Below are 12,195 nucleotides of genomic sequence, written 5' to 3'. Positions count from 1 at the left end.
CTCCTTGATGATGCCCAGCCATTACTGGATTCGGATGTTGGTTCTGAGGTTGAGGATGACAGGAACATGAGCCTAGAGAGAGGGAGGAACACTGGTAGACAATTTGGCATTCACGATCCCCAAGCTGCAGCGTATTGCCAAGTTGTCTCCAGTGGTAATTATGAAGATGGGGGAGATGGAGATGATGATGAGGTAACTGATGCAACTTGGCTGCCAGATAGAGCAGAGGAGGAAACTGAAGGTGATGCGACACAACCCCAAAGAAGCCAATATAAAGAAAGAGTAGAGAGCAGCCACCATATTCCATCACATTCTACAGCTGTTATCTCCCAGGCCACTCACGAAAGCTCAGCTGTCTGGGTCTTTTTCAGCACATCTGCAGCCGATCACACTGTTGCTATCTGCAAACTGTGTCTCAGGCACATTAAACATGGCAAAAACACCAACCATTTGGGTACCACATGCTTAACAAGGCATTTAACGTCCAACCACTAAGCCCCTGGCAAGAACACTTAAAAGTCACACAAAAGGGGCACAAATCTGTCCCTCCTCCTTTACCCACTTCAGTCTGCCCCTGCTATACTGAGTCATTACCTCTCAGCTGCCTCCACTGATAGGGATGATGGTATAGCACAGGGTGTCCCAGGTCCTAGCAACACATCTGCCAGCAGCACACCCCCAGCTGTAGACTGTAGCCAGCAAATTTTTCTGCACCATCTGCTGCAGCGGAAAAAAAAATACAGTCCTTGCCACCCACATGCCCAGCATCTAAATGCAAGCTTGTCAAAGCTGTTGGCTCTCCAACTTCTGCATTTCAGCCTGCTTGATTCTGCCCCCTTTCATGAATTTGCACAATGTGCTGTACCACAATGGCAGGTTCCCAGTCGCTACTACTTTTCAAGTAAGGCCGTTCCATCTCTCTACCATCACGTGGAAGGGAATGTTCTGGCATCGCTGGGTGAGGTAGTCAGCCGTAAAATCCACCTTACTGCTGACACATGGTCCAGCAAGCATGGACAGGGACAATATATTTAGTTCACAGCGCACTGGGTAACGCTGCTTGCAACTTGAAAGGATGAAGAACAAGGCTCGGTGCTGCAGCTTGTTGTGCCCCCACGTCTCCATACAGCCGGTGGTGATTATGCCATACCTGTGAGCTCTACCCCCTCCTCCTCCTCCACCACCTCCTCTGCAGAATTGTCCTATGAACATCAGATACCCCCTAAGAGTTCAAAAGGCTATTCCCAGAGTCAGGCTAAAAGTTGCCATGCAGTGCTTCAGCTGGTGTGTCTAGGAGACAGGAACTACACCGGAGCATAGATTCTTGCAGCTCTGCAGGGACAGGCCCAGAGGTGGTTCACACCAAGCCATCTGGAGCCAGGAATGGGGGTGTGCGATAATGGCTCAAACCTCCTGTCCACCCTTAGACAGGGAGAGTTGACACATGTGCCATGCCTGGCAAATGTCCTCAATTTGGTGGTGCAGCATTTCCTAAATATGTACCCAGGGTTGCAAGATGTGCTAAAGCTGGCCAGAAGAGTCTGTAGCCATGTCAGGCGGTCATACAGAGCCAGTGCTTAGATGGCTGAAATTCAGCGTGAAATCCACCTGCCCGTAAACCTGCCCACCAGGTGGAACTCGACTTTGTCAATGCTGCAGCAGCTATACATGCAACAGAGGGTCATCAACGAGTACCTGTGCGAATATGGCACTCCGACATGGCTGATCATTAAGGATGCAAGCACTGTATTGTCACCATTTGAGGAGGTCACAAGGATGGTGAGCCATGACAGTGCAGGCATCAGTGACACAATCTCTGTTGTGTTCCTGCTGGAGCAAACTCTGTGGGGCATTATGGACAGGGCACTGGAGGCAGAGCAGCAGGAGGAAGAGGAGGTCTTCCTTTCCTCTCAAGGCCCACTTTATCCAGACAACATCATTCCTATGTCTCAGAACACACAGTAGGAGAGAGGGGAGGAGGATGAGGAGAAGGATTCTGAAACTTTTATAGGCTTCGAAGAAGAGTAAGATATGCGTCAATCTGTAAGTGATGGCTTTCCAACCCCAGGACCCTTGGGAGTAGCACGTGGCTGGGAGGAGGAAGTTCCAGATGGTGTCATCCTGAGTGACCCCCAGGAGTCTGCTTCCCAGGCCTCGGCAAATTTGAGGCGCATGGCCAACCTCATGCTTCAAAGCCTGCAAAAGGACCCAAGAATATGTGGCATAAAGGAGAAGGATGATTACTGGTTGGCAACCCTCTTTGACCCCTGTTATAAGGGGAAGGTCTCAGAACTCATCCCGTTCCCACAGAGAGTGCAGACTACTGAATGTTTTTCCTGACTACAGTAGGTTACAGTGTCGTGGAAAATTTCGCTTTGAGTCTTCTGTTGGTCAAGAGAGGAGCTTTTGATAAGGCGTCTGCCTAAGTGAGACATTTCAGAATTTTTTTAGTCCTCACTGCCCAGGGCTGTCAGCTTCTACATCCCATCGGCAGCATCTGCATCACATCGTGGATGATTACTTTGGGGCCAAAACAGAGATGGAGAGCTTTCCAGCTGACGATCCACTGATTTACTGGGTCATGAGAATAGACCACTGGCCAGAACTTGCCCAGTATGTTATTGAGTTCTTGGGCTGCCCTGCATCCAGCGTGCTGAACGGGCATTCAGTGCTGCAGGAGGTTTTGTTACTGATCATAGAACACGTCTGTCCACAGACTCCGTGAATCGTTTGACTTTTATAAAAATGAATCAATACTGGATTACCAGCTATGAAGCCCCTAATGCTGATGTCACTGATTAAGTCTTTTTGGGATGTGGATTCTCTGCAGGACTTTGTAGCTGCCTAGCTTTGAGGGTGTTCAATCATTACATCTGGAAGAATGTTTTTGGTATAGGTTTCATGGGCACAATTAACACCCAAAGACCAATTTTTCAGCACCTGTTTGACAGGTGCATATCATTGCAATTTTTTACAGCAAGGCCAATTCTTACTTTCATCAAGAGTACCTCTATAGGGTTACGGTGGGAAGGTGCCACCGACACCCAAAGAACAATTTTTCTGCACCTGTTTGACGGGTGCATATCATTGGAATTTTTTACTGCAAGGCCAATTCTTGCTTTCCTCAGGAGTACCTCTATAGGGTTACGGTGGGAAGGCACCACCAACACCCAAAGACCAATTTTTACGCACACGTTACTTATATACAAAGTAAAAGAGACACCAGAATGTATCCAAAAAATCTCTAATCTTGTTCCCAGTGCACTTGTGGCCTTATCATACACACTGGCTCCCCAACTTTTTTGCAAAATAAAGGCAGCTTGCAGGGGAATTTCTGTATTGGCTTTACAAATGCTTTACAAATGCAATTATTGCTGCAGTAGATTCTAGACACTGTACAGATCTGCCACTTTACAGGTAGACTAAGGGGACCCCCAGGCACTATATTGGAAGGAATTTTTCATTTTTAGGCTTTCACTTTAAAAATCAAAAAATCACTTCTCATTTAAAAATGACGTTTTTCACAAACTTTTTTTTATTGATACATGTCCCCCAGGGCAGGACCCGGATGTATGCCCAATTACTTGCATATAAGCCTTCAAAATGGGCACTTTTTATTTTTGACATCCAGGTCCCATTGACTTTAATTGGGTTTGTTATTTGGGTCCGAACTTTCGCGGTGTTCGAAAGTCCTTGTGCGAACCGAACAGAGGTCCGTTTGGCCCATCCCTAGTAACCAGGAACAGCATATCAAAGCAAATGTAGCATAGGTAAGGTGGGGGATCACTTATTTTGACTTAAAAATGTGAGTATTATTACGTCACAGTATTGTGGGTGCCTCATTATGCTGTTCCGTAAGTTCTACTGTTATTGGGGCGTGGTCCGAACACATAATAGTACCAATATTCATGTTTCTAACCTTGTACAGGGGAAATAGATCAGCAAGTATCAAATCTATTCTAGAATAAGATCTATGCAGGGCTGAAAAGAATGTAATATTATTTTCGCCAGAGTGGTGACATCTCTAGACATCATGTAAAGCTTCATTATGTAAGGTGGTTTTCAGTGTGGCTTTATGGATGGATACGGAGGAGGTACTATCTATGTTTGTTTCAATCACAGAGTTAAAATCACCCAGCAAGAGCAGGTTTCCCTTACACATAGATCTCACTTTTTTAAGAAGGCTTCTCAAAAATGATACTTGCCCCTGATTAGGGACATACAATGATACAATAATGTATATCACATTATTCATAGAGTGCCAGCTTGGAAAGTCAATGGTTTGGATGTGACAAGTGAAGACAGAAAACAAGAGAGCAACAAAAACAAGAACAAAAAAAAGTGCGGAGCCCACCCCGAATTCCAGAAGCAGAATGAACAGCATATTTGTTTGGGGCTCAGTACAGAAGTGACAATAAGGCAAAAAAGTGTACAAAACTTGAATCATAAGATAATAAGCTCAAAAGACTGCACTAAGTAGGTATGTGAAAGGTGCCCATAGCTTTACATATAGTGTAGTTAAGACCTTTCATGGCTCAGTTTGGTTGGTCTGCATCTTTCTTCCACTGGGTCCTCAGCATCAAGAATTTGCCACTCCTTGAGGTATCCAAGGCCAGCTTCTAGTGAATATATGTTAATGGTTTTGTCCTGAAAAGTCACAGTTAGCTTGGATGGAGTCCCTCAAGAGTAGGTCACATTATGATTTCTTAGGGCTTGGTAATAGTACGAAGCTTCTTCCTGTGTTGAATAGTAGCTTGGGATAAATCCATATACAGTGCAATGCCAGCAAATCGCCCACCTAATTCTGGATTCTTTCTTATTGCTCACATGGTATTTTCTTTAATGTGGTAATAGTGTATTCTAGCCAGTACATCTATTACTACGGTATCAAAAATAAAGGATGGCTTGGGCAATCTATGTGCCCTATCAATAACCAGTTCAAGATCCCTAGCCTTGGGCACAAGCATACATAGCAATTGGCAATTGACCTTTCAGATCTGATGCAGATATGGACTCTGGAATGCTGTGGAATTTTATAATATTTATGCAGGAACAGTCTTCCAAGTCTGCCAATTTTGCTGCCATTCTTTGTATATCAGCTTGCTGTTCCTTATCAGCATCTACTAAAATTACTATAAGCAGAGAAAGCATCATCCATCTTGTGCTCCACATGAGCTACTCACTGCTGCAAATCCTGAATATAGGGCGAAAGGCTCTCTGCCCACTTTAATGCTCAGGTAAATGATGTGTTTGTGTGCTAAGGCAATGGGAATGAAGAAATCCAGTTACCTGAATCAATACCAGTAAGAGGTCAGACCTCGCTTTTGTCATAATTTCACCCTCAAACCTGAACATAACTAAAATTGTTCCAGTATTGTTTTTTAGTGCTAGTGAATTCGATTGAGGGCTTGAGGTGAACACAAACATATTGTCTGTAAAAAGCGCAGTTCTGAGTTCCTGACTCCCTGTAGGTATGTCATGTAAGGAAAACTATGGCTCAATTGCAAGGTTTTACCATCCCCCAACTTCTTGTGTGGATGAACCCTAATAGTGCAGCCAGTCAGTTCCTCCAATCACCACCACACCTGTCACTATGTTGCCAGACCAGTGTAGCTAGAATCAGTGTTCCTGATTGCCATCACACCAGACCAGTGCAGCCAGCAACAGTTTTCCTGATCATTGCCATACAGGTCCCAGTGTCCCCAGACCAGTGCATGTCAGCAACAGTGTTTCTTATCACTGCTGCACCAGTGGCAGTGTCACCACACCCATTCTGTTGTCACCAGACCAGTGTAAGTCAGCAGCAGTGTTCTTGAGTGCTGCCACACTAGTTACCAGTGTCACCGGACCAGTGAAAGCCAAAAACAGTGATCCTGATCCCTGCTACAGAAGTCACCAGACCAGTGCAGCCAGCAACAATGTTGCTGATCACCACCACACCAGTGCAGTGTTGCTTCTGCCTGTGCTTCCCTTGGGGTAACAGTGCAGAGATCTGACATACTCCTTACTGAGTAGACATATAGCTCTGCAATCAACAAAGTGCATGCTACCTGCTGATTAGAGAGCTCTGGGCTGTGTCATACCTCTGCAAAGATATTACTACAGTCCCACTCTGCAGCATGCTTGCAGGTCAAAGGCTTTCCTACTCAAGCTGTGGCTGCTGTTTAAACAAAAAGTTTTTTTTTTTTTTTATACGCCTGGAATGCATTTAACTTATTTAAACTTAAAATTTAGTTGGGATATAAAACACTGCTATTTTTCATGATCCAAATTTTGCTATTGTGTTTTTGTGCAGTGCGTTTTTTGAAAAGTTTTGCAGTCGACAGGAAGTGCATTTTCTGTATATTTGAATGACACTATATATAGGAAGGAACTACTTTTGGAAGTGCTATAGATTGTAACAGCTCACATCTGATTATTATCTGAATCTGTCATATATTACAATCATCTAATCTTTATGAATGCTATACAAGTACTGCGCAAGTGAACAGCTATATAAGAATGAACATATGACATTGTAAGAAGGCATACAACACAAAAAAATGTCCAAAGTAGTCATTCTCAATTTGGGGAAACCAAAAAAAAGATCAGATTCCATCTTGCACTAAAATATTTTAATTAAAAAACAGATGCATTCGAATTTCTAAAAAAAAAAAATTATACATCGATTCAAGAATTTAAAAAAATACCCAATTCTACAAAAGTGTATGAAATGCATAATCTCATTTATAATTAATGGGTTTTAATCTTTTAAATGAAAATGAATGTTAAGAGAGAAGTGATAAAAATCTTCACAAACTTTTACACGCTTGTGTGAGTCAAGCCTTCAGAGACCTACCCACCTCTAACAAGTCTAGCGCTATCTTACACATACGCTACAAAGCTCTAGGAGGACAGGACAACCCAATCACTTTAAAGTTTGGTGACTTTTATAAATGAACAAAGCCAAAAGTTAACAAGCTCTGTGTTAAATCCAGAGTTGTGGCTAGTACCATGAGGGTTATAATATCCCATATATCCTTATTAACTGTGCACAGAAAACATTATTTGTTTAAATAATAATTATACAAAACCAATTAATATTTAAAGCTATTAGCCTGTAACCCAGGGCAAAGCTGGATTTCAAAGGAATTAATAATGGTCGTGTTATTAAAATATCTTATTTCATTAATTATTAAATAAATAACATTTTCTTTCTTATCTTTCTTTCTTTCTTTTTTTTTGTTGCTGTGACAATAAATGAACATAGTTTTGAAGTTGTCTAAATAATTGTGAAATAATGCAATGATTAATGGTCCCATACATTATTAACTACTATCTCCTAACAAATGAGCATAGATAATGTGAACTGGCTGTTTCATTTCTTCATGACATTAACAGCAATCTGCATAAAAACCAAAAATGTATCAGTAGACCAAAACTTCAAATTAACTGCCTAAATAGTTGTGTTGTAGTGGTGTCTGGGAATATACTATATGTACCTTAAGAATTATCAGTTACTGTATATATGTGAAATAGGTTAATCATTATTAGTCCATTATTTTGTTCAGTTTGGTATAGTACAGTGAAACTTCATTAATATATGCCTTCTTTTATATTTTTGATGCACTACTTAAAAAAAGCGTTCTCTTCATCTGCGGGTTAATGAGTCTTCTTAGCCTCTTGGCTGCTTCATTCAACTGCTAAGAAACAAGTGTAGCCTTAAAGCAGAACTCCGGGATTTTCAAAAAATCTCCCATTAGTAGACCCCCCCCACACAAAACAGTTACTACAGTACATTTGTGAAATTTCTTATCGTTTAAGAGATATGACTGGGGTGCATGTGCGGAGCAGACAGCGATGGACATGTCCCACTGAGGCTCTGTTATTCCCGGGACTTCGCGGCTACCACAGACACCTGAATGGCAGGGTAACTAAACAAAAAGCATACTAATATCCTCCTTAGTACCATGTGAACCAAATAGAATGGTTTTGGGAGCTGCCCGAGGCAAAACAAAAGTGAAAAGCCACAAGGAAAAACGCTCAGAGGCTCCTGTAATATGGCTCAGTCAAATTCTCCTCACACAGCTAAGACATGCGCTGACAAGAAACAGCTGCATTTACCTCAGGAACTGTATGACACAGATAGTAAATACAGTGCCAGCTCCCAGCCACAACAAGCAGATACATTACACCCAAATATATTAAAACAAATAGAGAAAATGCTACAGAAAGCTTTAAAGCAGACCTCTGACCAAATTACAGAGAAACTGACAAAAGAAATATGTGATTTAGGCCAATGCACAGCTGAATTGGAAAACAGAATGGATGACATTGAAACTAATGTGCTATCACAAGACAATGAATTGGAGTCTCTTAAAGATGAAAATTTAACATTGCAAGCACGTTTAGAAGATTTTGAGAATAGGGCACGTCATTCAAACCTCCGCATACGAGGTATGCCTGAGTCAATCATTGACCTTCAATCGACTATGACTGCTCTTTTTCAGGAATTAACACCATCAATCCCATTTGAAAGATTGGAAATGGACAGAATCCATAGAGCTTTGGCGCCACGCAAAGCTGAAGGTCCCCCTCGTGACATAATTGTAAAGTTCCACTTTTTTCACACAAAAGAGCAACTTATGACAGCTGCCAGGAACAAAGAATCTCTTACTTTTCAAGGTCATTCATACCAGATTTTTGCTGATCTATCACCAATAACAGTTGCTAAACGGTGCGCAATGAAACCTTTGCTCCAAAATCTCCAACACCACCATATCCCTTATCAATGGGGACTCCCATTTTCTATTCATTTTACATTTCAAGGCACCAAATATTCAAAGATTCAGATCCTTCAAACAATTACAGAACACTTTGCAAAACCTTCATCTATACAATGGGCCCTCTACTAGCCCTCATCGACGTACAACATCTAATTCTCAACAAAGTGCATCTAAGCCTGGAACTGACAGAAGCAGACAAAGTGCATCAAAAAGGGGTCGATTCAATTCCCCAGACCTAGACCCACCAGACACAATGGACTGAACGCATTTTGCATTTCTCTCTGAAGCTCATTCAACTTAACAGTTCACCTACCTTATCTTTAATTTTAAATATTTCAAGTTCTTAATATGTTATAAGTTAAAGTACATAACTTTACATTCAAATATTCATATATAATGAATTAAGGATTTGTTAAAAGGTATACTATTTAATCTGACTCTTCTGTTTGCTTATTTTTTAAGGAATATAGCCAAAATCGGATATCTGAATTACATTTTTTTATTTTTTCATAACATTTGGCTGTGGGGGACCAGAGAATTGGTCACTGCTGCCCCCATTTTTCTGTCCTAGGACTCTCCTCCACTTGGGTTACAGTATGAAGGGCCTCCTTGGATAGACTTTGTGCCTCTGAGCTAGCAGATTTGCGTGCTCAGTACGCCATTGTTTTATTCTTATACATATATTAGTAATTATAACTTATTTTAAATATATGACTCCTATTATTTCTTTCTTCTCTCATAATCTACTTGTCCTTTTTTCTTTTATCCAATCTTTCCCTGGGGTTTCTTTGATTCTGCACCCGATAACAGAAATATATCGATATATCTTATGTAAAAATTATATATGGCTCCTTTAAATGTCCTAACCTTAAATGTCCAAGGTCTAAACATTCCTCATAAGTGAACTAAAGTATTCAGATCTTTATCCTCCTCAAAAGCACATATAGTGTGCCTCCAAGAGACGCATTTTACTGAAACTTCAACCCCTAAATATTTTGGGACATGCTACCCCCAAGTTTATACTGCTTCAGCTAAATCAAAACGCAGAGGAGTACTAATAGCATTTCACCGAACTACACCTTTTTCCCCTCATAACAGAGATCAAAGATCCAGAAGGCCGCTATCTCATACTTTTGGGACACCTATGTGATATCTCACTCACAATTGTTTCCTATTATGCACCTAATAAAAGACCAACATCATTGCTCTCTCACTTGCTACAAGTAATAGATTCACATAAAATGGGCAAACTTTTGATATGTGGTGATTCAAATCAAGTTCTATACCCCTATCTAGATAAATCCCCTACTTCAACCATATCCAGCTCTCAATCTCGTATGTTTCAAAGACTTCTTTACAACATTCACTGCTAGATTCCTGGCCTGAAATAAATTCTTCAAAACGTCAATTCTCTTTTTACTCTCACTCACATAAATCTTTTTCCCGTATTGACCATATCCTAATATCTATAAGTATGTCATCAGAATTGTTCAACTCTTATATTAAACCTTATACTTGGACAGATCATTGTGCGATAATTTCAACCTTTACTTCTTTAATCCCAAAAGCTCAAGACCCCACATGACACATAAACGATTCATATCTCACACACCCATCACATTCATCTGACTTAGAATCAACAATAAAAGAATATCTGGGAAACAATGATACTCCTGATATATCCCCACTGACATTGTGGGAAGCCCATAAACCTGTTCTTAGAGGGGTCTGTTTACGACAAGCATCATACCTTAAAAAAGAAAAATGACAACTACAACAAAAACTAGAAAAAGAATTTAATGACTGCCACACAAATTTCCAATCAAACCCTACTCCAGTGTCAAAAGCACAACTTGATAAGGCAAGTTTAAATCTTGACCTAATCCTATCAGAATCGGTGGACAAAACAATACGTAAATCTAAACATAAATTCTACTTTAAAGCTAATAAACCTGGCACCCTTCTTGCACATGCGCTTCAAAAATTAAATAACCCCTTTAGGCCAATTCGCCTAAATATACCCCATGATAAATACACTAGTAACCCAGTAAATATATTACACATCTTTCATAAACATCTTACTTCTTTATACAAAAAAGAAGGATCCTTCGACCAATCCTCAGCAGAATCAATTTTTTCACAAGTTAAACTTCCAGCCATTTCTCAAGTTCAATACGATAACCTTGAAAGTCATATTGAACCTATAGAAATCAAAATAACAATTAAATCCCTTAAGTTAAATAAACGACCAGGTCCTGACGAATTCTGAGCACTCTACTATAAAAAACTTTCCCCTATTCTTACTCCCATCCTGACAAAAGCATTTAACTCCCTACTTAACAAACAATCCTTCTGACCGGAAACTTTAACAGAAATAATTTCAATGATCCCTAAACCTCAGTCTGATGACTCATCTTGTACTAACTTTAGACCTATATCCTTATAAAGCCTTGATATAAAACAACTAGCAAAAGTAATGGCGTCTCGTCTTAATAATATAATTGGTTCATTAATAAGCAAAGATCAAGTAGGTGTCATCCCTTTACGACAAGCAGCAGATAATGTCCGTAGAGCATCATTATTGATTCAAGCAGCTAAAACAAGGCAAATACCTCTATGTCTCCTGTCATTAGATAACAAAAAAGCAGTGACGTGGCCCTACTTAAATTTCACTCTACAAAAATGGGGCTTTGGCCCTCATTTTCTAAGCTGGGTCACTTCACTTTATAATAATCCCAAGGCATATGTTAACCGCTTCAGCCCTGGAAGATTTTAACCCCTTCCTGACCGGAGCGTTTTTTGCGATTCGGCACTGCGTCGCTTTAACTGACAATTGCGCAGTCGTGCAACGTGTCTCCCAAACAAAATTTACGTCCTTTTTTCCCCACAAATAGACCTTTCTTTTGGTGGTATTTGATCGCCTCTGCGTTTTTTATTTTTTGCGCTATAAACAAAATAAGAGCGACAATTTTGAAAAAAACGCATTATTTTTTACATTTTGCTATAATAAATATCCCCCAAAAATATATAAAAAAACATTTTTTTTCCTCAGTTTAGGCCGATACGTATTCTTCTACATATTTTTGGTAAAAAAAAAATTGCAATAAGCGTTTATTGATTGGTTTGCGCAAAAGTTATAACGTTTACAAAATAGGGGATAGTTTTATGGCATTTTTATTCATTTTTTTTTTTTACTAGTAATGGCGGCGATCAGCGATTTTTATTGTGACTGCGACATTATGGCGGACATGTCAGACATTTTTGACACATTTTTGGGACCATTGTTATTTATACAGCAATCTGTGCTATAAAAATGCACTGATTCCTGTGTAAATGACACTGGCAGTGAAGGGGTTAACCACTAGGAGGAGGGGAGGGGTTAAGTATGTCCTAGGGGAGTGATTACTAACTGTAGGGGGATGGGCTGTGT

Source organism: Aquarana catesbeiana, linkage group LG02, assembly GCF_042186555.1.
Source record: "Aquarana catesbeiana isolate 2022-GZ linkage group LG02, ASM4218655v1, whole genome shotgun sequence".
Lineage (NCBI taxonomy): Eukaryota > Metazoa > Chordata > Amphibia > Anura > Ranidae > Aquarana > Aquarana catesbeiana.
Note: the sequence above shows the minus strand (reverse complement) of the source record.